The 22,745-nt window shown below is 35.6% G+C and overlaps 1 long non-coding RNA gene across 1 annotated transcript in view; it reads right to left on the minus strand.

Moving 5' to 3' along the window:
- LOC128627363 (uncharacterized) overlaps nt 1-22,745 on the minus strand; it is a 33,794-nt gene that overhangs the window by 2,899 nt on the left and 8,150 nt on the right. Inside the window, exon 2 of the long non-coding RNA XR_008391536.1 lies at nt 5,719-5,810. This is a non-coding gene — a long non-coding RNA (uncharacterized LOC128627363). The remainder of the gene's footprint in view (nt 1-5,718; nt 5,811-22,745) is intronic.

Consider the following 22,745-nt stretch of genomic DNA (forward strand, 5'->3'; position numbering starts at 1 on the left):
AAAACTTGTGATAAATTATGGCAAAATATCAAGTAATTATTAGTATAAATAATTTTCTACCAAAATTGTAAGGGCATATGTTGGGATTTTTTACAAACACAAAAGGGACATATAGTTAGAATTCATTATAATAATCACTGTAATTCAGAGGTAGTCTTCTTTTTTCCCATTGTTTCATTTCAATAGCCTGCTTTTCTTTTGTGGGTTATGTTGTTGGTTTAGTTTAACTATGTTTTTAAATTAAATTTATTGGGCTGACAATAAATATATAATTATATACATAAGTATATAAAATTATATACATTTTCAGTGTATAATTCTATGCTACATCGTCTGTGTATTACCTTGAGTGTCCACCACCCAAAGTCAAATCTTCTTCCATGACCCTGTATTTGACCCCCTTTACTCTTTATTACCCCTCCACCCCGCTTCCCTCCGGTAACCACCGTGCTGTGGTCTATGGGTATAAGCTTAAGTTTGTTTGTTCTTCTTGGTTGTTCATTTGTTGCTTTCAGTTTTGTATCCTTCACATTGTTTTATACTTTTTCTTTCTGATTTATTTCACTTAGCTATATTAACAATTAATTACAATTTGTAGTAAAAAAGAGACACTATTTCTTTAGAATTGTTATTATTATACTCAGGAAACTTTACAGAAACCCTGGAAAAATCTTGAGATCTAAAGTTATTTTAATTTGGTTTCTTGAACAGAGATCTTCTCTTTATTTTTTAATTTTTGTTTTTTTAATTACAGTTTACAGTTTTTTTTACAGTTTTTAAATATTATTTATATTGTCATATTATTACAGTTGTTAATATTATTTTATATTGGTTTCAGGTGTACAACATAATGTTAGACAGTCGAGGATATAAAGTGAAGCATAGGAAATATAGTCAATAATATTGCAATAACTATGTACAGTGCCAGTTGGGTACAGGAAATATCAGGAGGAACTCTTTGTACTGTATGCTTCTTTTTCTTACTGGGTATCAAATACACTAACAATCTTCTTAGATATGTTAAATCTCATATTGTTAAAAAATTAGAACTCTTATAGAGAGTATTTTTCTATTATAATTTTTTCCAATTACTTTATATTTATAAATATGAGAAGAAAGAGAAAATTTAAAGACAGAGTAACCGGAAGTTTTACACGCAGTTCAATGTGAATGGTACCCAGGAAAATGCAAGAAATACTGCTACCAACTTACAAGTGATTGAAGAAACAGTAAATTAACCAGCTGGTTATTTTTGTGTTATCCCTGCCACCGATTCAGGATTCTCATGAGGAGAACGTGTATCTTCCTTGCCTTCGTCTCTCTACAGTGGGACACATAGGCAACTCGTTCGAGCTCAACACACATTACTTGCACTAAAGAAGCAGGAAATTCGCAGTTTTTCCTGAGCTTTGTTCTCAGGCTAAGGCAAGAAAACAAATATAATTTTATTTTGCAACATTTCTCCCCAGAGAAGTAAAAGAATTTGTGGTTCCTCTAACTTTTTGCATATCGTGTTCCAGTTGACATAACACGTTCTCATCCTGCCCTGGGGGGCGCTGATGTCTCTGTCTTAGAATCCCAGGAAAACAGAACGTGGACCTTCTAACTCTAACTTGACTCCTTTCTGTCAAGCTTGCCTTTGGAATGCTGTGTATTTCTGGTAATAACCTATGAAAACATCCATTTACACTTTTATAAAGCATTTTTACATATTTCATTAATCTTCATAACAGTGTAGTATTATTGCTATTTAGAAAAATATCTGGAAAACTGGACAGTGACATAAAAGGATGATTATATGTCACACAGGAGGATTGTTTGATAGGCTCACACAAGAATTACTGAAATTACTGATCAGAGTACAAACTCTATAATGTTCCAGGTCACCGTGTAGAGTTTATCTGTAGAAATGCAAATAATTTTTGTCTGGTTGAAATCATGACCAAAGATATGGTTTGATAAAATGTTATCCAGGTTTGTATCTAGCCTGAATTCCAAAATTTTTTGTTCAGTTCCTCAAAAGCTCTTTGAGTCAGTTTATCATCTTGCTTCCCTAACTAGTGAGTTAAATACATATTTGAGATATATACTTACTCACTATTTTTATAATATATATGTTTTTTTTAAGTTCTTAAATTATTCTTTAATATTACTATGCTCATTCTTAATCAGCTTCTTTGAGTTGATCATCAAGAAAGAAACATGCACAAAATGTCTATTATATATAAAAATGAAATAGGGACTCACAATGTTGACTTAAACCAGTGAGTCTTAATTTTTAGCTCTTGGAGGGCAACTACTCACAGGTCACACAGTCTGTAAAAATTAAAAATGAAACACTCCAGCATTTATTTGTCTATAGGAAAATGTATCAATAGTATTAAACTCTACTAACAAAAATATCATGGAGGTGAAGAGTGGTGGAGGAAAAAAGTATAATGCTAACCAAATGAAGTCATTATTTAATCTTTCCTTTATATGTTTAAAATAAAATACATGTGGTATATGGATACTTAAAGATAAAAACAAATAAATGGCTACCCATTTATGAAGTAGAGACACCAACAATTATTTTTAAATAGCCATCAAAAGTGAAACCCAATTCTGGTGACGACAAAGTCAACTTGAGTAGTACCCTGATTCTGTTTTTAGCTGCTGTATTTCACTCTAACTAGAGAATATTTTGAAGATCTCATAAGTTTATTTTTCTCACCAAGGTAAACCAATCCCAGAAACCCCTCAGTAGAGTCTTCTTATATCACTTTAGGTCCAAAACTGTATTATATGTCTATTTCTAAACCAATACCTGCAAGGGATTAGCTTCTATCAATTGCAATTCACCACCTAAGGCTGGAGTTTGAAGCCATCATTTAGCAAGGATGGGCTTGTTCAAAGGAAAGTAGATATCTGAACAAAATTAAAGTTTGACTTGAAAGGAGAAAGGAGAGAGAATGGCTGTTTAGTAAAATCCAATGGCATTTACAAGACAGCCCCTATTCTTGATTTGGTTCTCTTGCCATAGCTGAGTCCCTCAGGGCTGGACTCACAATCCAAGATTAGATAATACAAGCTCTTCTCTAGGTTTACTGAACTTAGAACTAGAGGATGAAATTGTTTGCTGTTGAGCATAGCATCCATGAGAAATTCAAGTGGAAAAGTGAAGAGAAGAAATCTTGGCAAACCTTATCACTAATGATAGTTGTCCCTCAGATCCTCACACATCTCTACCTTTTTCATGGGTCAATAATATGATCTAACGAACACTTCTTTGTCAAAACTAATTGGCATGAAGCTATGCCATTTGGACTCCAATAGGTTTTCAGTAATGAAGCTATGTCTTTGGTGATTTTCTCTGCCCTTTGTAGTAGAGCATTACCCATTCACCCCTATTCTCATAAAACAGTACCCTGTGATGAGGGTTGATTTCCTCACTTTACTCTCAGGTCTGGATGGGCCCTGATTGTTATTAGCTGATCAGTGTATCCCATCACCTTGCCCATAGTGAATGGTTCAGAGATGAGCATGTAACCCTGCGTCCATGTAGGTCAGACTCATACTTCTGCTAAACTCTGGGAGTGGAAAGATAGATCTCCAGTGATAGGACCTGGCCCATCTGATCCAGCCAAACTGAAGCCAGCTCCACTGCCTAGGTTTGAATTCCAGCCTCGCTACTCAACTTCCCTATACCTCAGCTTCTGCCTCTCTAGTATAGAATAAATTATGCTATCATCTTCGGGGAGTCTTTGTGAGTATTAACCCACTTCAAGCAATTAGACCTGTGCCTGAATATATTAGTGTCAATAAATGCTGCCTCTTACTCTTACTAATCTCCAGATGGTTAGTTATTGAGTGAATAAATACTCTTTTTTACTTGAGCCAGTTTGTGTTGGAATTTCTGTCTCATGTGACAAAAAATCCTAAGTTATATAGATCAGAATACAACCACACGTAATAAGTCTATCACGTTCTTCCTTGTGGCGTTCTATTTCCTCCCCTTGTAACTGTGCCAGAGCTGTGCACAGCCTATTGGACAATGGTCCTCAGAATTGCCTGGAGGCTCCACACTCTGGAGTTTTGATTCAGCAAGTCTGGGTGATGCCCAAGAATTTGTATTTCTAACAAGTTTTCAGGAGATTGTTGATGCTGCTGGTCCCAGATCACACTTTAGGAACCACTTCTAAAGTCTGAAATGCTACCTAGAGAGTATGATGGGAGCATAAAGATGTTTGTCTTCTCTGACGTTCTGGCTAAACCACCAAATAACTTGCAAAATATGAAAGGACTGGCTCAATTAGTAGCCCTTCTAGATCATCATGTATCAGATATGCTTTATTGGTGCTTGGTTATATCCTCTTTACTGGTTCTTCCTAGTAATTTATGTTTCTCTAAAGCAAATATAAGATTAGCAAGGCAAGAACATCTGAGTAGAGGTCATGAAAGCTATTAAGATAGAGCAGAAAAATTTTTGGTTAGAACAAATTATATAATTGAATGTAAATGCTCCATAACAAAGCCAAAATCAATCTATGTGTATATAGTAAAAGTCGAAGAAAGCTCTTAACTATGTTGAATTAAGATGTATTTTGTGGCTTTTGTGAATGATAGTCATTTCCTTGCCAATTACTACATGAGCATTGTATTTTCAGGGATATTGGAAGGGAGTACTAGTGAAAGAAGTTCCTGAAAACTTTTATTAAAATAAATAGCAGGTCATAAATCATACACAAATATACATTTTTTCAAATGTATAGAATATTTCAAATACATTAATTTAGGTGCTTTAATTATTTAAATATCTTCATATTTTCTAACATTCCTTTAAAAACACTATTTGTAATCTCTTGACATTGAAAAATTTTTGAAATAGTTGAATGTCAGTTTTTTCAGATCACACTGAAATTTTAAGTGATCATTCTAATTATCTTCTCTCAAAATGTTCAAGTAGGAATTGTTTTCCGTTTCTTTTTTTCATTTTTTTAAAATTTCTAGAATACTAAGAACTACTGAAACCAAACCAATGTCTTTATCATCTTCTTTATTTATTTTTGGTCACCTTAAGATTTAGGGATGTCAAGACAATTTCTTTTTAACTTAGCTTTACAAAAATCAAAAGAAAAGAAAAAACATTTTCATGCTAAAACCTCACTAGCCATGTTTTATCCCCACAGAAAATGTTAATGGCTTAGTAAAACTTCCCTAAATTTAAGGGTTCCTTTAAATATGGAATAAGAATATAAAAATAAAAAAGCATCACTATGACAAATAAAAGAACATTTATTTTGATATTATGCCCAATACACATTTACTCATGTTAAGAGCTATATAAAAACAAATGGAGCTAGAGCGAGATTTGAATAAATAGGCTAGTGGGAAACAAAATGTTGGCATTTTCCCCAAAATTCTCAGCGTCATGCGTTGATTTTTCCTGTTCCTCTGTAAAAATGAGAATTTAACATTCTGTGGAGCTTTCTTTTCCTTACTAAAACCAAAATAAGATTTCAAGCTATATGAGCAAGGAACCCAGCGTTTGGGATGGGGTGGGGAGAGTTTCATTGTAGTGGGTTCCTTCTTTCCACATGTGCATCGTGGAAAGTTTTAACCCAATAATGTTTTGAAATATTACCTACTGTAAACTGACTGAAATAAAAATCAATAGTTTTTTATACTCCTATACAAACTTGTTTGAAAAATTAAATGAAATAAAAGACATCTACTTACAATAACTCCAAAATACTACAATGCACCACAAAGGAAAAGGTGAGGTCGAAGAGCTAGGCAGGGTCCAAAACAGGCAGGACTTGTCTCCAGGCCTGTGGGAGACATGCGAGGGTATAAGCGGAGTACCACACTGACACATTTTGTATATTTAAAAGGCCCACTTTGGCCTTGCATAAAGAATGATTTGTGAGAGCAAAAGGAAATTGGAAGTGAGCCAAAGTCCAGGTTAAATGGAAATGGGGAATTGGATACATGTTTATAAAGTGCTTAGCAGAGGCTCTAGTACAGAGAAAGCACTGATTTAAATTATTAATCATTAAGACCTCATATTTATATATTTTATAATTTTGCTATGAACCATGTCTCTCATTATGTCAACTATAGGAAAACATTTAAGGCCTTCTGTTATTCAGTTTCACTTTACTTTTCCAATTCTATATACCCCATTCCTCCCAACCCCCCCCCCCAAAAGTCCTCTATTCCAAGACTTTGCCATTAGGCCATAAATCCCTCAGCTTTCAAACATCAAATCTTCAATTTTGCCCTAAATCCACACTAATTCTCTTTCTTCCCAGTGCTCCAGTAGGAGAACGCATTTCTCTGCCCAAGGCTAATCATTACCTCCACGCCAGGTCCCAGATCCTCTAGCCTTCTCGAACCCTCCTATCCTTCGGATGATCACCTCTCTCTCTGGTATCCTGAACTCCTTATTTCCCAACACCTTCCCATGGCACGGAAATGCCTTCTGCCTCTAACATTTAAGAGAATTCCCCATATTTTCCTCTTTTTTACATAAAACTTTCTGAAGTTTAAAATTGTGTGGTCTCCATCTCCTTACTTCCCCCTCTTTCATCAACCTCATAGGGTTCAATTTCTGCCTCCACTTCCCCACAGGAACTGTTCTTGCCAACATCACCAACAACCTTTGCACTACCAAAGAAAATGGCTTCTCAGTTCTTCTTCTACCTGACTTCTCAGAGCTTTTAACACCATAGAGCACCCATCCATTATTGAAATGTTCTTTTTTTTTTTAATTTCATGGAATTTTTCGCATCATTTTCTCAGGAAAATTCTTCCTAGTCTCACAAACTATGTTAGTGCCTCTGCTATCTGCTTCTAGAAGAGGGTTTAATGTGAGAGTTTTAGCTGAATCCCTAAACATATACCAAAGTGAGGTGCCAGGACAAGATGGAAACTTTTAGAGAAAAATATCAAAATGGGTTTTGTGTGTCTTCAACCTCTTATTTATATTGAGAGAACTTTTGAAGATGATATTTTGGGGAATAGTTAGGCTGTGAGACCAACATACATCAATGGAGAAGGTCTCTTCATCTGTACCTCAAACTTATAAAAGAGGTTTCAAAGAGACAGTTTTAAGGGCTCACTATTTATCACTTGCAGTAAAAGAAGCATAGGAAACTGGAGTCTGACATATTGTCCAGAAAATTAAAAAACAATGAGCAATGATGCTAAGAAATGAGCTCATGGAGAGGGGGTTGCTTTTGAACCAGTCTGCATTCCCAGAATCCACAGGGGCAAAGGCTGTGCAAGGGTCCCTGAGAAGAGTTGTGAGGCTCGCATAACAGAAAACAGATGGGGAGTTGACTTAGGTACTGTCTAACAGTGTCATCTGGTTGGGGTAGAAAGCTTCAGCTGAAAGAAGCTAAAGGAACCTAAGATCTTTTAGGTCATAAAGAAAGGGGTATGCAATCTGCAAAAGGAAAACACATCACCTCATACTAGGAAAGCATGAGCAAGAGGCTCTAGTGAAAACACACACAAGCACCCTCAAAACAGCTTTAGGGATGGGCCAGGTTTCCCTTTTCTCTCAATGCTTCCCCAGAAGAATGAGAAACAACAAAGGTAAGTTGCTCAACGACAAAGAGAGAGGAAGGCAGCCATATTGAATAGACTTGGAAACTTTGACTATAGCAAGGGACAGCACTCTAATTTCTAATTTATTAAGTATTTGTGATTTAAAGCGTTCATAAGAGAGAGATAACACTACCAAAGTTTTCATAGGAGCAGGAAGAGATTACCTTCCACCGAATGTCAAAGGGGTAGTGAAGGACAACATACAGGCACACTGGCGGCACACCCGTTTTCCCACGTGGTCTATGTTCCAGTTACAGTCTAATATTCCTGGTATGCAACTGCAGCTTTGCAAATGTCATCAGTTATAAATACTTACTTGATATCTGTTTATTCCATGAGAACTGTCTTGTAGCTTTATCCTACATACAAGCATTCAGTATATTGTTCTTCATTTAGTCTTCTAATTCCATACTCTTTCCTAGGCACTTCATGCCCAGTTATCTTCTCTCAACTTTTCTTCCTGCTATTCTAACACAAGGGTTTGGCCAGAGTACTGAGGAACAGGGAGAGGGACCCCAGAAGCAATGCAAGAGCATGCACTCCACAGAGGGACCCCTGGGAGGGGTCAGGAAGCACTGATTGAAGCCTCAACCAAAACCGTGTGACAGCCTTTTCACACCCTCAGACAACATTAAACAAGCCAGCATGGTGCCAGCACACATTGTCCCAGCAGCTGAGCAGTGTGGTATGATGCAGTTGGAAGCAGCTTGCACAGAGCCTGGTGGGCCTGAAAAAGTCATAACATGCATGTAACACAATGATGACCCTCCTGGGCATTCATGGGACCTGAAAAGTGTGGGACCCCACTCACAACCACGTTTGCATTTCTCCCACCCTACTCAGGTGTTTGCAAGACCTGATGTGTGCCAGACCCCACTCACAGCCCTTTTGTGTTCTCTTGCATGGTTGGGAGTCAGCCAGCGGAAGCTGAGTCCCACGTGCAGGACACTGTGCCCTGACAGTGGTGGCCCCACCGGACACTGAGCCCTGCTTGCAGCTCTTGCACTGACCAGGCTTTGTATGGTCTGGAACAGGCTTCTGCCCAACGTGCACTTTGCCCGCTGTAGACTCTGGTAGGGCTGTACTGGTCCTATTCTCTGTGCCAAGCTGTGCACAGATGTGCGGCCCAGGAATGCTCCTCAGCCTTGGAGGGTACAAGTAGCCTTCGATGCTGGGGCCCAGTATAATTAGCCCCTTGCAGGACCAGCTACAGTGATCTGGCAGTGGGCCCCAGCCTCAGGAGAGGGAGAAAGCTGCTGCAAGACAGTGGAAACACTGGCCTAACAATTGCAAATTCCAGAAAGAGAGAGAGAGAGAGAGCCTGGCTCTGAAGAGATAGACCCCCATTTATGGAGCAGCCTTAGGTTACAGGGAGAAAGATAAGAATGAAGGGGGACCTCTGAGCATGGATTTGGGTTTCAGTTTGGGGGAGGAAAAAAGATTTCTGTATTTTGCAAAAGAGCATGGCTTAGAGCAGGGGAGCTTCCACTCCCCCAAATTGGACACCCTGTTAATAAAAACCGTTTTTCTTCCCCACCAATCTCTGTTTTGCGGTTGAGAATGGCAGCAGATGGCTGAATACCATTTTGCTCTGTAACACTATTGGTCTTATCAGTGATATCTCTGCTTCTTCAAATTACTAAAATAAACAATATACATTCTACTTAGCTTTAAGTTCCAGCTCAAATCTCTCCATGAATTTTTTTCTCACAGCTCAAGGATCCACTGGCCATTATTTTCTCTGAATTTCTCTAGATTTTCCCTTTCACACACAGTTCACATATTCATGTGCTGGTTCATCTTCCCAACAATGATACAACATCTTTCTGAGTGCAGACCAACTATTCCCAGTATGTTATTTTCACACTCTATTGTAGTAAAAAATGTTATTTATTTCCTCCAAAAAATTGAGAGCCTGACCTACCTTGGGTCAGGCACAGTGTGTCAAATAATAAATATTTATGATTTTGAAATAATAGAATTTGCATGATATTGTACATAAGGTGCATTCAGTGGCATTTCAAATATGCATTTGATTTTATGAGGATTATTTTTATTTTATTATTTTCTTTTATCCTGATAGGAAACAAGCCCAGAAAACATTGTGCTGAATTCAAAATGTGCAAGTTTTGTTGCCCAGTAGTTACATGGCTTCTGAGTCTTTGCATTCATCACACCTATTTCAGACTGTCAGGAGAAAATAATGTTCAGGATTTCGAAAGCACCTGAAGCAAAATTTTTCTCTTCTATTTCCTGATCCATTTCTTCCTCATCTTTTGCTCTATTTTTCTTCTCTTTGTTATTCTTTATCATAGTTAAAAATTGTTATTTTTAATCAATAACAGAAATAGCATCAACAATAAAAGTATAGAAAAGAATACTTTGAAGAAATATGCTAACATGCTAACAGTGGTTGTGTGGATGTAAATTGTAATTTTGTACATTTTGGTTTTTCTTTTTATTTATTTATTTTTGGCAAATATCAATGAATAAACATGTATCATATATAATAGAGATAATCTTTAGGGGTTATTTTTATTAAATGTATGCTATCCCCTTTCTTTTTATTAGACTCTAATCCTAAATAAATCCTAGCCTTCTTTTACTTTACTGTTATTGAAAATACACACATAAGGATGTCAAAAGAGAATTAGGAAAACATTATTTTTAGGAGCCACACTGTGGTTATGGTATTTAAAAAGAATATTGATGCAAGTCTTCAGTAATGCTTTATTCCTTTGATGAGCAAACCAGTAAGCTAAGCCAAACTATTTCTAATTAATCATGTTTACGAGACAGCCTGTCCATAACGCGATAACATCAAATATATATATTTCAGTTGCTCAGATAAATGCACTTAAAAATCCTTTGGACATCTTGAAATGTATTTCCACCACTGAAAAGAAATCTACCTCGACCAAATCGTGTTCATAACTGTTCAAGTGTGCTGCATTGGATTGCGTTTCCATCTCAATTTAAAAATTCAGGGAGTAAATTCTGCACACTGTTAAAGAAACATAGGTTAGTTGTGCTTTTTAAAGAAAATCACAAAGTATTAACACAATATGAGTGACTGATTATCTAATGTTCCCTTCCAATGTATTCTTGTTATATTATTTTAATTTACTTTCAAAGGTTTTTAGTAAAATTTCTAAAGGCGAATCCCACATTTTTAATTATGCATTTTACCTCTGAGCTTTCTCTGTCTCTCTCTGTTTTGTTCCATTTGTTTTTTTGTCTGAAATTTATATCTCTTTGAAGCCACGACATACTTTGAAGTTTAGACTGGGAACGCATTTTGTTTTGTAAGCGAACTACCCTGAGAGAGATAATCATAATTATACAGGATAGTGAAAAGGATTCTTCATTATAGCATAAGTATTTTAAACTTACAAATCTTACCACTCACAATTTTTTGTTTTTATCTCAGAATAAAGAAATATACTATAATGCCTGCCTCCTTTCTCTCATGAAACTCTTTCCACTGAAAAGAAATGCATACAATACATAGAAATTCTGAAAACACACTAACACATAAAAAGCAAAGTTATGGAAGGTTAAAACAATTTTGTCTAACAAAGCTGCAATAAAAACTACAAAAAAATTAATAAAATTATTCAAAGGCATTTGTCAAAACATTCAAGAAGTCTCATTTTCATTAATTACAGTAAAAAATAAGAGGATAATTAGTACTAGAACATGATTTTTTAAGTTATAATTTTCCACACTTCCTATAATGATCAATATAATAATATCAATAGTAACTATAATGAACTAAAATATTTCACTGTCTTACACTAATGGAAATTATCTATGAATTTTAATAAATAAATTACAATTAAGTCAACAAATATTTCTCAAGTGCCTAATATATTTGAAGTTATTGAGCTAAGCATTGGGGATATAATGATGAACACAATACAGTCCTACTCTTAGTGAAATATCAGGAAAACAAATAAACAGGTAATTTCAATGCGATATGGTAAATGCTGCAACACTCTTACAGTTACATATGGGAATGGAACTCATCCCCAAAGTAAAACTTCATAAATTAAAAAAATAATAATAATAAATTTAAAAATAAAGGTTTGAGAGAAGTGTTTAGGGAGAAGTGGCACTCAAGTTGAGACCACCACTCTGTAAAACAGCATTTACTTAGCAGTGAGCAATAACCCTGTACTGGGACAATATATACTTAGTCAACAGATAGTTAAAATAATCAAAAAGAATGTAACATTTAAGGCAAGAAGACAAAGAAACCAATGATATTCAGAAAGAATTAAAAAACAAAGATGAAGAAAAAAAGGTTTAATATTCAATGATTAAGTAAAGAAAATTCATCATATTTCTTCTCTTAAAGATACTCCAAAATCAAAGAAAACAAAAAACAGAAGCATAAATTCCTTTTCATGAAATTAGGATACAGGAAACATCTGTAACCCCATCTACAATAGATTACCAACTTAGAAAACAAACAAAAAATGGCATATGGCTTAGCAGAGGAAAGGAGATCTAAATCCATGTGCTTAAGACAAAGAACCTGAAGCAAAATGATTCAGATTGTTGTTCAGGCCCTCTGAAACTCCTGGTGATTGGAGGCATCAGGAATCTCTGTAGGTGAACATGTCAGGGGTTTGAAGACAGCAGAAATGTTCATGAAATTTTAAGAAGAGCAGTAAGACTTCCAGTTGGCTCTCTCTCTCTCTGCGCCCTAAGTAACAACCCCTCAGGAACATGGTAGGAATTGAATTGTTTTTTCAAGAGAAATTCAACCTGAATTGTTTCAGATTAGAAAACAAGCCCAAAAGCAATTATGGGGGGAAGATATTAGGCTTAATTTCTGGGTGGTGACTAGAGAAATGTGAGATGGAATTTAGTAGAAATCTATGTATTCAACTGTGAACTGAATAGCTCCTGGGGCTACCCAGCCCCCAAATGCCAGCTGTCAGATTTACAACTTCAGAGTGTAAGTCTAAAAGACCTTTCTCCGGGAACACTAAACCATCCAACAAAGACCTCGTAGACCCACCAATCCAATGGATAAATGGGCCCCAACTCAAAGACCTTCCAGTCTCTTCACTGGCATATTACTTTTAAATATATATTGATCATCAGAGAACATTGACAGTCGATCATAAAGGACAGTGCCCAAAACAAATGATAAATTGTTTGCCATTTGCTTAGATCAGGAGAAAGCTAAGATGATGCAGGGGGGGAGGGACATTAATGAAGAAACTATGACTAATATTCTCAAAAGACAAGATGATTCTAATTTTTTGCGAAATGAGATTAAGATTCTATGAAATTGGGGCTAATTACAAACCAAGCAATGTGTTCTTGAAAATTAAAAATAATACCCAGATGAAATATTCAATAAATGGGTTAGAACATAAAGTCAAAAAAGTCTTCTAGAAAAAAATAGAATTAAAAGGCCAGAAACAATAATAAATAGAAGAACAAAAGAAAAAATTGGAAAATTGACATAAGATATCCTACATTTATTGTGCCTATCCAAAAACATTACTAAAGAAGAAAGTGAGGAGAAAATTATCTTCTCAAAAAATAAAAGGCAGTAGTAATATTTCCCAGAATGAGGGAAAATAACTTCTATATAGCAAGGACCAACTGAGTGTTTAAATAAAATTAAAGATGGGTGAAAGGATTAACAACACTGAATTTTATTATGAAATCTTAAAAAAATGTTTAGAAGATCCTAACAGTTTCCAGACTTAATTTTAATAATGTATTTTACCCAACAGATTCAAAATATTAGCGTTCCCCTATGTATTCTATATAAAAAAGTCATTAACCAGATTTTTGTGTTCTTTTATTGTTACTCTTTGAAATTTGAGGAGTTTTTTTTAAATACCATGACATAAAATGACTGGAAATGGCTACTCAACTACAATATTAAATGCTATAAAACCAAAAATTATGGTTTCAAAAATTTTTCATGAAAATGATTTTTAATTCTAAATTCTAAAACCAGTCAAAATACTTGAATGTGAGGTGAAATAAAGACTTTTTCAAATATTTAAATTCTAAACAAATACATTTTTATCCTTATTCTGGAAGCTATCAGGGAGAGTTGTCTCCTCAAATGTGTGATTATCAAAGAGGAGGCACGGGTCCTGGGAAACTGAGGTCAAACCAGAGACGTAGGCAGAGGAAGTTCAACTCTTGACACTTATGGGTACAGACTGCAGGCAACTCTCGACACTTATGGGTCCAGACTGGAGAAGGAGATGGGTGGTTTCAAGGGGCGAGTTTCCCAATATAAAACGTAAATAAAAGATTATTCAACAAGTTTAAATTAAAGAAATTCCATTGGGAAACATTTTGGAGATATATTGATTCAGCAGGAAAATTGACTGCTGATTTGAAGATACCAAATAAATGAAAGATTATAAAGCAATGACTAACTCCAGGAAAAATTGTAAAGTGTAATAAAATTTATATCTGTATCATTGAGCTTACGAAAAAAGTTTCATAGTCTTTATTCTAACTATAGATTTTTAAGATTAGCTATAACTATATCAGACAGATGTGGGAATGATAAGGGGAGTGTAAAAGAACTTAAATATAAAATATCTAAAGTGTAAGAATCAAAAGCTATCAATACTTTGATAGTACTTAATAGTTTAACACAAAATAGTTTAACAGTTAAAAGGATTGCCTTGAAGGAGTACTTATAAGGGCAAGAACACTTTTAACAAAGGGGACCTCTGGTTTGCTTTTAAGACTTTTTAAAATTATGTGCATATGTTACTTTGATAAAAGTAAGATGAATTTAATATAATAAAAATCCTAAAGGATATTTAATGTAGCTTGACCACCTAGCTATACACAGAAAGTAGAAAACAACACAGCAAAAGCTCTGTTTTTCTATCAGTTCCTTGCCTTTGCGGGCCTTCCAACCAGGGCATTATCTGCCAGTGAATCACCAACAACTGCATACACACATTTCCTCTTCAAGTCTTCAAACCCACCAAAGGCACGAATCCGAACTGTCCAGGAGGTTCAGTCTGGTAAACGTCGACAGAAGTTTTAGGATATTTCCATAAGATATTTATAAGTAAAAACAGGAAAAAACAAATGCCCATTTCTTTTGAGGACATTACCTAACATGTGGCTTTCTGAATATAGTTGTAAATAATGAACCATCTATTTGAATGTCCATTTTCCTTTGTAGAGACATTTCTACACTGCCAAGGGATGCCCTGGTCCACCTGCCAGACAAAATACTCCAAATAGTTTACATTTATTTCCAGTGAAACTTACTTTTAAATGTTAGTATGTGCCAAAACATCACTAAGTCGGTTACACATATTATTTCTTTTCATCTTGTTAGATGAGCATTATCGCAAAAAGGCTCAAAATGGTTATATGACCTCCATGGTCACACAGTCATTGTGCATACAACCTGTCTCTTCAGCCAATTGCTCAGAAGAAATTAGAAATGGTATAATTTTTTGTGTGATCTGTATTTAATATTATAATGTTTCCAAATATTTCTTGAATAATCTAAGCCTGTTCTTTAGTGTCAACAGAGATTAAATGTTCCTCTTACTCAGAAGATTTGTTAAATTCTGTCTGATACATTTAGTCTGTTTCTGCCTCTGTACTCCAACACAGTCAAGTCTGAAGAAGCAGAAACTGGCTAAAGGGGTTTTCAGTTTTTAACAGAGTCCAAAACTAAAGCTGCTGTGTGATGAAATACCTGGAGGAACACAGAGTGATGTCTGCTACTTACTCTGAAATGCATCAAAAAGTGCAAAAATAGAAAAAATGAACAGATGGCCAGGTACATGATACACCAAGCATAGTGAAATGCTGACTGTGCAAGATACAGATGTTCACTCTAACCCTCCAGTGGTCGTGTGGATGCCAATAGTCACGACCTCTCACGCTCCGTTCAGAAACGTGACCACTGCAGGGTCAAAACTGTTACGACTTTCCTATTTTCTACCTGAAATTTTTCATGATAAAATACTGGAAAAAACTAAATAATCTAAATTGCATTGTCTAAGAGAATTATAACAGAAACCACAAATTTGAGTCACAAATACGATTTTGAATTTTTGGTAGCCACATTAAAAAGGAGAAAAAGAAACAGTTAATGTTAATAAGGCCTTTTATCTAATTCAATACATTCAAATACCATGTTCAAGGTATAAGGAATAAAAAAATAATGTTATATTTTATATTGTTTTTTATTATATTTTTAAGATGTAGTGTGTATTTTCAACTAGAAGCACATCTCAGTTCAGACTAACCACATCTCACATGCCAAATACTCAAAACTACATGCCTGATACCACATGTGACTTTTGGCTGCGTTACCAGCAGTGCAGAGCTCCATGTAAGTACACATGTTACCATGTTCACAGATTCACTCTATGATAGAATTATAATAGAATTATAATCTAATCGTGACTGCTTTACAAGAAGTTTCTTAGCCATAAATAATTACTTAAATTTTTGATATATTTCAAAGTATATACTCTAATAAAGTTCTGCTTTTTCTTGGGAGAAGGAAAACCTTTTTTACAGATAAATATGAAATAAGGTCTTATAAATCGCATTTTTAAAAACTACAATCCTGCCACCACCTTTTCTCCTTTATTTTTCCACAGTTATATACAAAATATTGCATTTGTACAAAAATAAAACTTTTTCATACCTTAAGAAATATCTTATTAGGTTTGCAGAATTTTTTCAGCACTTTTATCATTTTTCTCTTTCAAACTTCTGGTATGATGACACCTCTCAAAACTAATATTATCGAGATAAAAAACAACTGCTGATATTGTATTATTTGATACAATTTCTCTCTTGCTTTAAAACTAGTAGTCTTCTGCAAAGTGGGAATTTCTAAGATTAGGAATAACATCCCTCCTTCTCTAAGAGGAGGAGACTGTTCTCTAAAAGCATAACGATCATAAAAAATAAAAAGTTCCTTCTGTAACACATCGTAATGATAACATTTGAATGAAGAATTTTTGTCCTATAATTATTCAGTGACTTAAAACAAAGATGATTATCACTAAATGAAAAGGCAAATATCCACTTTGAAATAGATGACAATCTCATATGTTCACATTAATATGATTCGACCTATTAAATGAGCTTTAATATCGTTCATGAATGGACAGAGTACATCCCCATTAAACTTGAAGCTAAAGGCAGCCTGTATCCAATGACTGGAAGCTAAACAACTCTGAAAGGCTATCTCTCTCTGGAACTCCCTAAAACATCACCTCCAGTCTCTGTTGCAACTGCATTAGAGTTCAAAGATCTTTCTCTAAATTTGCTTCCTTCATTCTTGTACAGGTATTTCTGAGAACATTCCCGATAAACTTAATATATACAAATTTCTACCTCAAACTAATTCTGGACAGTGGGCTGTGAGCTTGAGTGATATATGTCATTTTCAATCCTAGACATATAATTGTGTGTGAGTTCTTCACAGTCTCTCTTCTCCTTCTGCTAATACCCATCTGTCACCTGTGCCAGGTGATGTGGCTACAGGTGGTGAGGCTTTGCCAGCTGGGTGACTGTATGTAACAGAATCTCCCCCATTCTTGCCTCCTATTGACTTATGTTAGATATGCAGTGGTGAGGAACAAACAAACCTAAGTTATGCTGCAAACCCCAGCCTCCCTTGGCTAACACAGTATGCATAAACATGCCTATCTATTTTGAGTGATACATTTTCTTCAGAGTAAATATGGATACATCGATTTCCTGTGTTGAATTTTCCCACACAAAATGGACCCAGAAATTCTGCAATGTTCATTTTTTGATGACTAAGAAACATTTTTCCCTCTTCTTATATACCTCCCCTTACTTTTTTTGGTTCTCAAAATATTATAGTGGAAAATGTTTGGAGGGTTTTTTCTGTAACTTTGGCAATTCCATATTTTATATTGTGCAGTAAAAACTAGAGATAATACAATAGCTGAGAGAAATTATGAGAATGAAATGATAATGTATTTGAAAAACCCTAGCATGTTGTTGACAATAAATGTTAGTTTCTTGTCCATTTTCCTATTCTGAAATATAGAATGTCAGTTAAATACCGCATCACTTTAGTTTTAACAAATTAGATAGTATGTTTCCACATGGATAACCTTGATAGAAGGATCCTTTGAAATTCAAAGTAAGTAAAGCAATTAGTCCCGAACATCAAGAGCATTGGTTTATTTCACAAGCAAATAAACAGTGTCTAAGGGATCTGCTATTTATAAATAGGATTTCACACTGAGGTTTGTAAATAAAATCACTTGTAATATTAAAGTATCTCCTCCTCACTTTCTTTCCCTTAATTGTAAAGTAACCCACTTCCTTCACTTTTTGTCCTGCTATAGAATACTTCTGCAATTAGAACCATACATTAATGGTTTTAGAACTGGTTCAGATGGGTTGGGGTTGCAAACAAATGCTAATGAGGGCCAAGAAGGCATTATAAATGAGGGGGCCAAGTTTAAGAAAACAAAATAAACCTTTAACACATAGTCCTCTAAACTATCTTTAACTTTTGTAATTTGATAGAGAATGGCTCCCAGATTATACCCTTTAAATTCCAGTTCCCACACAAAAGAGCCAGGATTCTGGAAATGTCTGGTTACGTCTGGGCTGGAAATATACAAGATGAGCTTGGGACACTCTGTCCAACAGACGGGAAATTTTCAAAGTTTACTAGGGACAAGCCAAATTGAACAAAAGATAGAAAGATGTGTCAATAAGGGTAATATCTACAATGAATTGAAACACAATAAATGTTTAATTGTGTTTTACATGAATCCACAATACTAAAAAATGCAAACTCGTTTGAAATGAAGAGTGCTAATTATTTTGAGAAACTTGTAAATAGAGAAAAAGAATCGAGCATTTATTCAGCCTTTCCTATAAGAACTATATGTCTAAGTACACAAATAATAGACAAGAGGATATTTTTCTCAATAGAAGTATTCCAAGTATTGATTGAAGACAGATTAATTAAACTATCAATGTTTTACGACCTTAATGAATTGGTCGATCCAGGCATTGACCACTAACAACTGCTAGTGAGGGGAGGAGAGGGACCCCAACACTATACTATGTACCTACTAATAGAATATGCCACCACCTGTGAAACATCGTTTCCAAAAGTTAAAATCAATTTGCAACGTGTTTTATAGCAAATTATCACAACCCCTTAATTTATAACTGGCTTCCTCATCACCTGTAGAGGAGTCACAGGTTGTAAAATACTAGCACTTACCTCATGGAATGTTGCCAGGGAAACCTTGTTTGGTCTACATGCCTTTGATTCACTCGTTGCCTTGTATCCAATTTCTCTTTCTGTGTCCTTTTACTCCAAACTGGCCCTTTGGATGGAATAATTGCTTGACTTTCAACTCCAGATTCTCCCCTGAACCATAGTAGATCTTCAGAGTCTCAGGGCCCAGTCCAGGACCATTTTCAGCTAAAGCTTTCATAGACCCCATGTCTGTCCAGTATCACAAGAACACTGCTTGTCCAAGATGCTTTGTAACATGTTGATTTGTACTTTTCCTAAAATTTAATGAGACTCTGCTAAGTACGAGGCACTTATATTTTTCTCATTCTCCTTCAAGGTTAGTTTTCTTCTGGCCTTCGCTAAACACTAACTTCCTTTAGTTAGTTATATACTATTTGTTCATAATCCATACCTGGTTGGAAAATCACTATCTGGCTGAATATAAACACATCTAACATTTGACCATCAAAAATAACCCAGCCATTTCCCCTGTAGCACGTGTATAAAGAATGATGTCATAAGCTCCCAAATATCTCATTAGTACTTTCAACTCATTTGCTGTTGTTGAGATTGGACATAGTTATATAAATGTTGATTTTAGTTAGTTTTAATCTGTCTAAATGTTGCTCTTTGTAATAAAACTCAGTGTACAGCTGTTAGATGCTTAAATGTCACCAAGAAAAAGACAGACATAAATTTGCATTGGTAGAGAGACTTACCAGCAGCATTTTCTGAGACGTAGCCAGGTTTGTTAATGTAAAATTTAATAGGATTATTTCCCTACAGCCATTCCTCCCCCCGTGCAAAACCACACTTCATGCATCGGAGCAGTTAGGACCACAGACATGGGATGAGGAGTCTGGTCATCATCTGCAGCACTTTCAATATTTCACTGGGAATGAAATGAGCTGGAACCTCATATGTAAAATATCCTCTGCTCATGATAAAAGGACATTTAAGTTACCTGTATCATTGCCTCAACAATAAAATTCAGAGGAAAGACTTATAATTTCCTTAAACTAAAAATTATTTATTTATCAGTGAGCATTCCTCTGGTTCCCCAGAGCCTGGCCTGAGAGGCCTTGGTACTCTCATCTTGCCTGATGTAGGAGCAGGCACGGCAGCTTCTAGCACACCCTAATCAAGATGAAGTCTCAACTCCTATTTCATTTAAAATTGGTTTTCACAGGCTGTTTCTCTCCATTAAATACTTTTAAAAAAAACACTTAAAAAACCTAACCACAGAATAAGATCAGTGGAAGACTCACTAACAAATTTATATGGTTGTAGGGTATGTTTTGTTTTCTGGTATGACTACTTTGTAAATGTATTGTTTGTTTTTCTACTTCCCTGAAAAAATTCAATTTCTTATTTTGTTTGATAAAATAATAAAATAAAAAGTCTCTACTTAATAAATCCCCTAGAACTGCAGAAATTAATTCTTCCATTTAAATTAAACAATTTATCAGGTCATATACTTAAAATAAATCAAAAGAAAAAGAAACTCTAATATAAAATAGAATATGTTAGAAAAGAGGCATTTTAACGGGGTCAAAAAAGACAGGGATTCAGTTATTTTATATATTGAAGCACCTCAAAAAATACATATTTATTTGCGATGGGGTAGCTTAGGCAAACTAAAATATTCCTTTTGGCAAAAATTATATAATTTATTATGAGAGCATGTTTTATGCCAAATAAAAGTTATAAATGCCTTTAATTAGTTTTAAAAAGAAATATATTATTATTGCCTACAATATGCAATTTAATCCATTGATAAAATTTCAGAGGCTTTGGGTTTAGTAGTCAAAATGTCAAGCATCATAGATTTAGTCTAAGACCTTTTTTCAATTTTATAGATGAAAACCATGTTTTGAGAAGCTTAGTAACTTATCCAAGATAATACAGATATTTTTCCTTATAGCCAAACTGATATTAAAATCCAGCTTTTGTAAATTATACTACGGCATTCTATGTACAGTAAATTATTCACACAAGTTCTCCCAAATCTTGGTGGATTATGACAACAAAGGTTCATTTCTCACTCAGTTTACATGCTGACCACGTTGTTTGGCTGCTGTTTTGTGATGTGTGTCTGCTCATTCTAAGAGCTAGGTTGAAAGAGAAGCCCTGTTTGGATCAGTCAGTTCTGTGGCAGAGAGAAAAGAGAGGTTTTACAGAACTATACAATGACTCTTGAAGCTTCTGCTCAGGCATGACCAATATCACTTCCCTTCATCCTATTACCCCTCACAGTCTGTTGCCATATATTCAGAAACTTATATGGCAAAACCTGACTCAGTGGAGTAGAAGGGTACAGTCTTGCTACAAGCAGCTTGGCAGACAAGTGGGAACAATCACATTACCTATCACAACAGAATCACAACCCCCAGAACTGCGCACTGCCTCTCAGTGAGCAGTGGGCTTCTCCATTTCTTGGGCTCATGAAAGCAGTGGGTCCTCACGGCTCACTGGCTGCCACGTCAGAGCTGACTTCTAATTCTCAGGAAGACAAAATTTTATTGAGAACGTTAGAACCAAGTACCATTTTGGCTGGAGGCTAGAAAATTGGAATGACCAACAGGAGTAAATTAATTCTGAACTAGCACTGCCTTCGAAAATCCTCCCTAGGTTAGAAATCAGCCTTTGTAAATCTCTGAGACATAATTCACATTTTTATCAAATATTGTAATTGACTGCCATCCATTTCAACTTACCCCCAGTGAATAGCAGTCATTCACCGGGGAGAATTAGTCTCAACTAAAGAGATGGATCTCCAGCTAATTCCAAGGGAAATAATTCCATTTCCGGTACCAGTGTCTGGTTTAGAAAGGTCTGCTTCTGGCCATTGGGATATAATGAGAAGGTTTCTGGACATTTCTGGAACAGATTTCTTCTTACTTTCAAAGGCAGTGATGGGAAACTATTCTCTCTTCCACCCACAGAATGTGAACTTGAAGTACGTTGTCTCAGTGGGACTATTGGCAACCATTTTGAGGGCATGAGGTGTGATAGCCTGAGGACAAATCTGACATCAACAATGCAAAACTGAAAGAAAAGCATAGAAATATTGCTAGACCCCTAATTAAACTATGCTTAAATCCCACCTCTGGATTTTTTTTAGTTATATGGCCCAATAAAATCCTTTATTGTTTAGGCAGATTAAATTGACATTCAGAGATTTCCAATCAAAAGCATCATAACTGAAACAGCATTAGCCTTTCCCTCTCTTTTTATTTTCCCTGTGCCACTCCAAGAACCAAAGCTACAAGGTCATTGTTGATTCTCTCAGAAGTACAAGTGTGGGAGGAACTCCATTCCACAGAATTCCTCCCATTTGCTGTGGATGACAAACGAGTCATGCCGGACACAATCTTGCTGCTTGGGTGGGAAAAGGGGTGGTGATTCCCTCTAGTGGAGAATGCCCCAAGCCCCTGTCCCAATGGCTTTTATTGAGAATCGTATGTGTAGGTGTATATATGCATACATGCATAGCTCATCAATCAATGTCAAAAGGCTATAGCCATGCAAAAATAGGTATTATCTATAGACAACAATTGAAGGAACACAGAGATTTGTAATAGATCAGGGTCTGCGAGACATGCTGATGCCAGATAGTCTTTAAGCGTGTTTCGTGAGATAAGGAGTTATTCCTTATGCCTTGAACTTAAACACCTGGTTTATATCACCAGGGACATACAAAACAAACCAGAGCAAGCTTCAAAGGATACAATGTATTTGTCAGGCCTGGTTTCCCACGGGAACCCTCAGTGTTGGTGTCAGGTCGTGCCTGCCACCTGCGTTTTTACCTGGTTTTCCAGGGAGACCTACTAGCCCCTGTCAGGGCTTACTCTCCCGGGGCCACAGT

The sequence above is a fragment of the Artibeus jamaicensis genome, unplaced genomic scaffold (assembly GCF_021234435.1).
Source record: "Artibeus jamaicensis isolate MK-2021 breed Jamaican fruit bat unplaced genomic scaffold, CSHL_Jam_final contig_387, whole genome shotgun sequence".
NCBI lineage: Eukaryota > Metazoa > Chordata > Mammalia > Chiroptera > Phyllostomidae > Artibeus > Artibeus jamaicensis.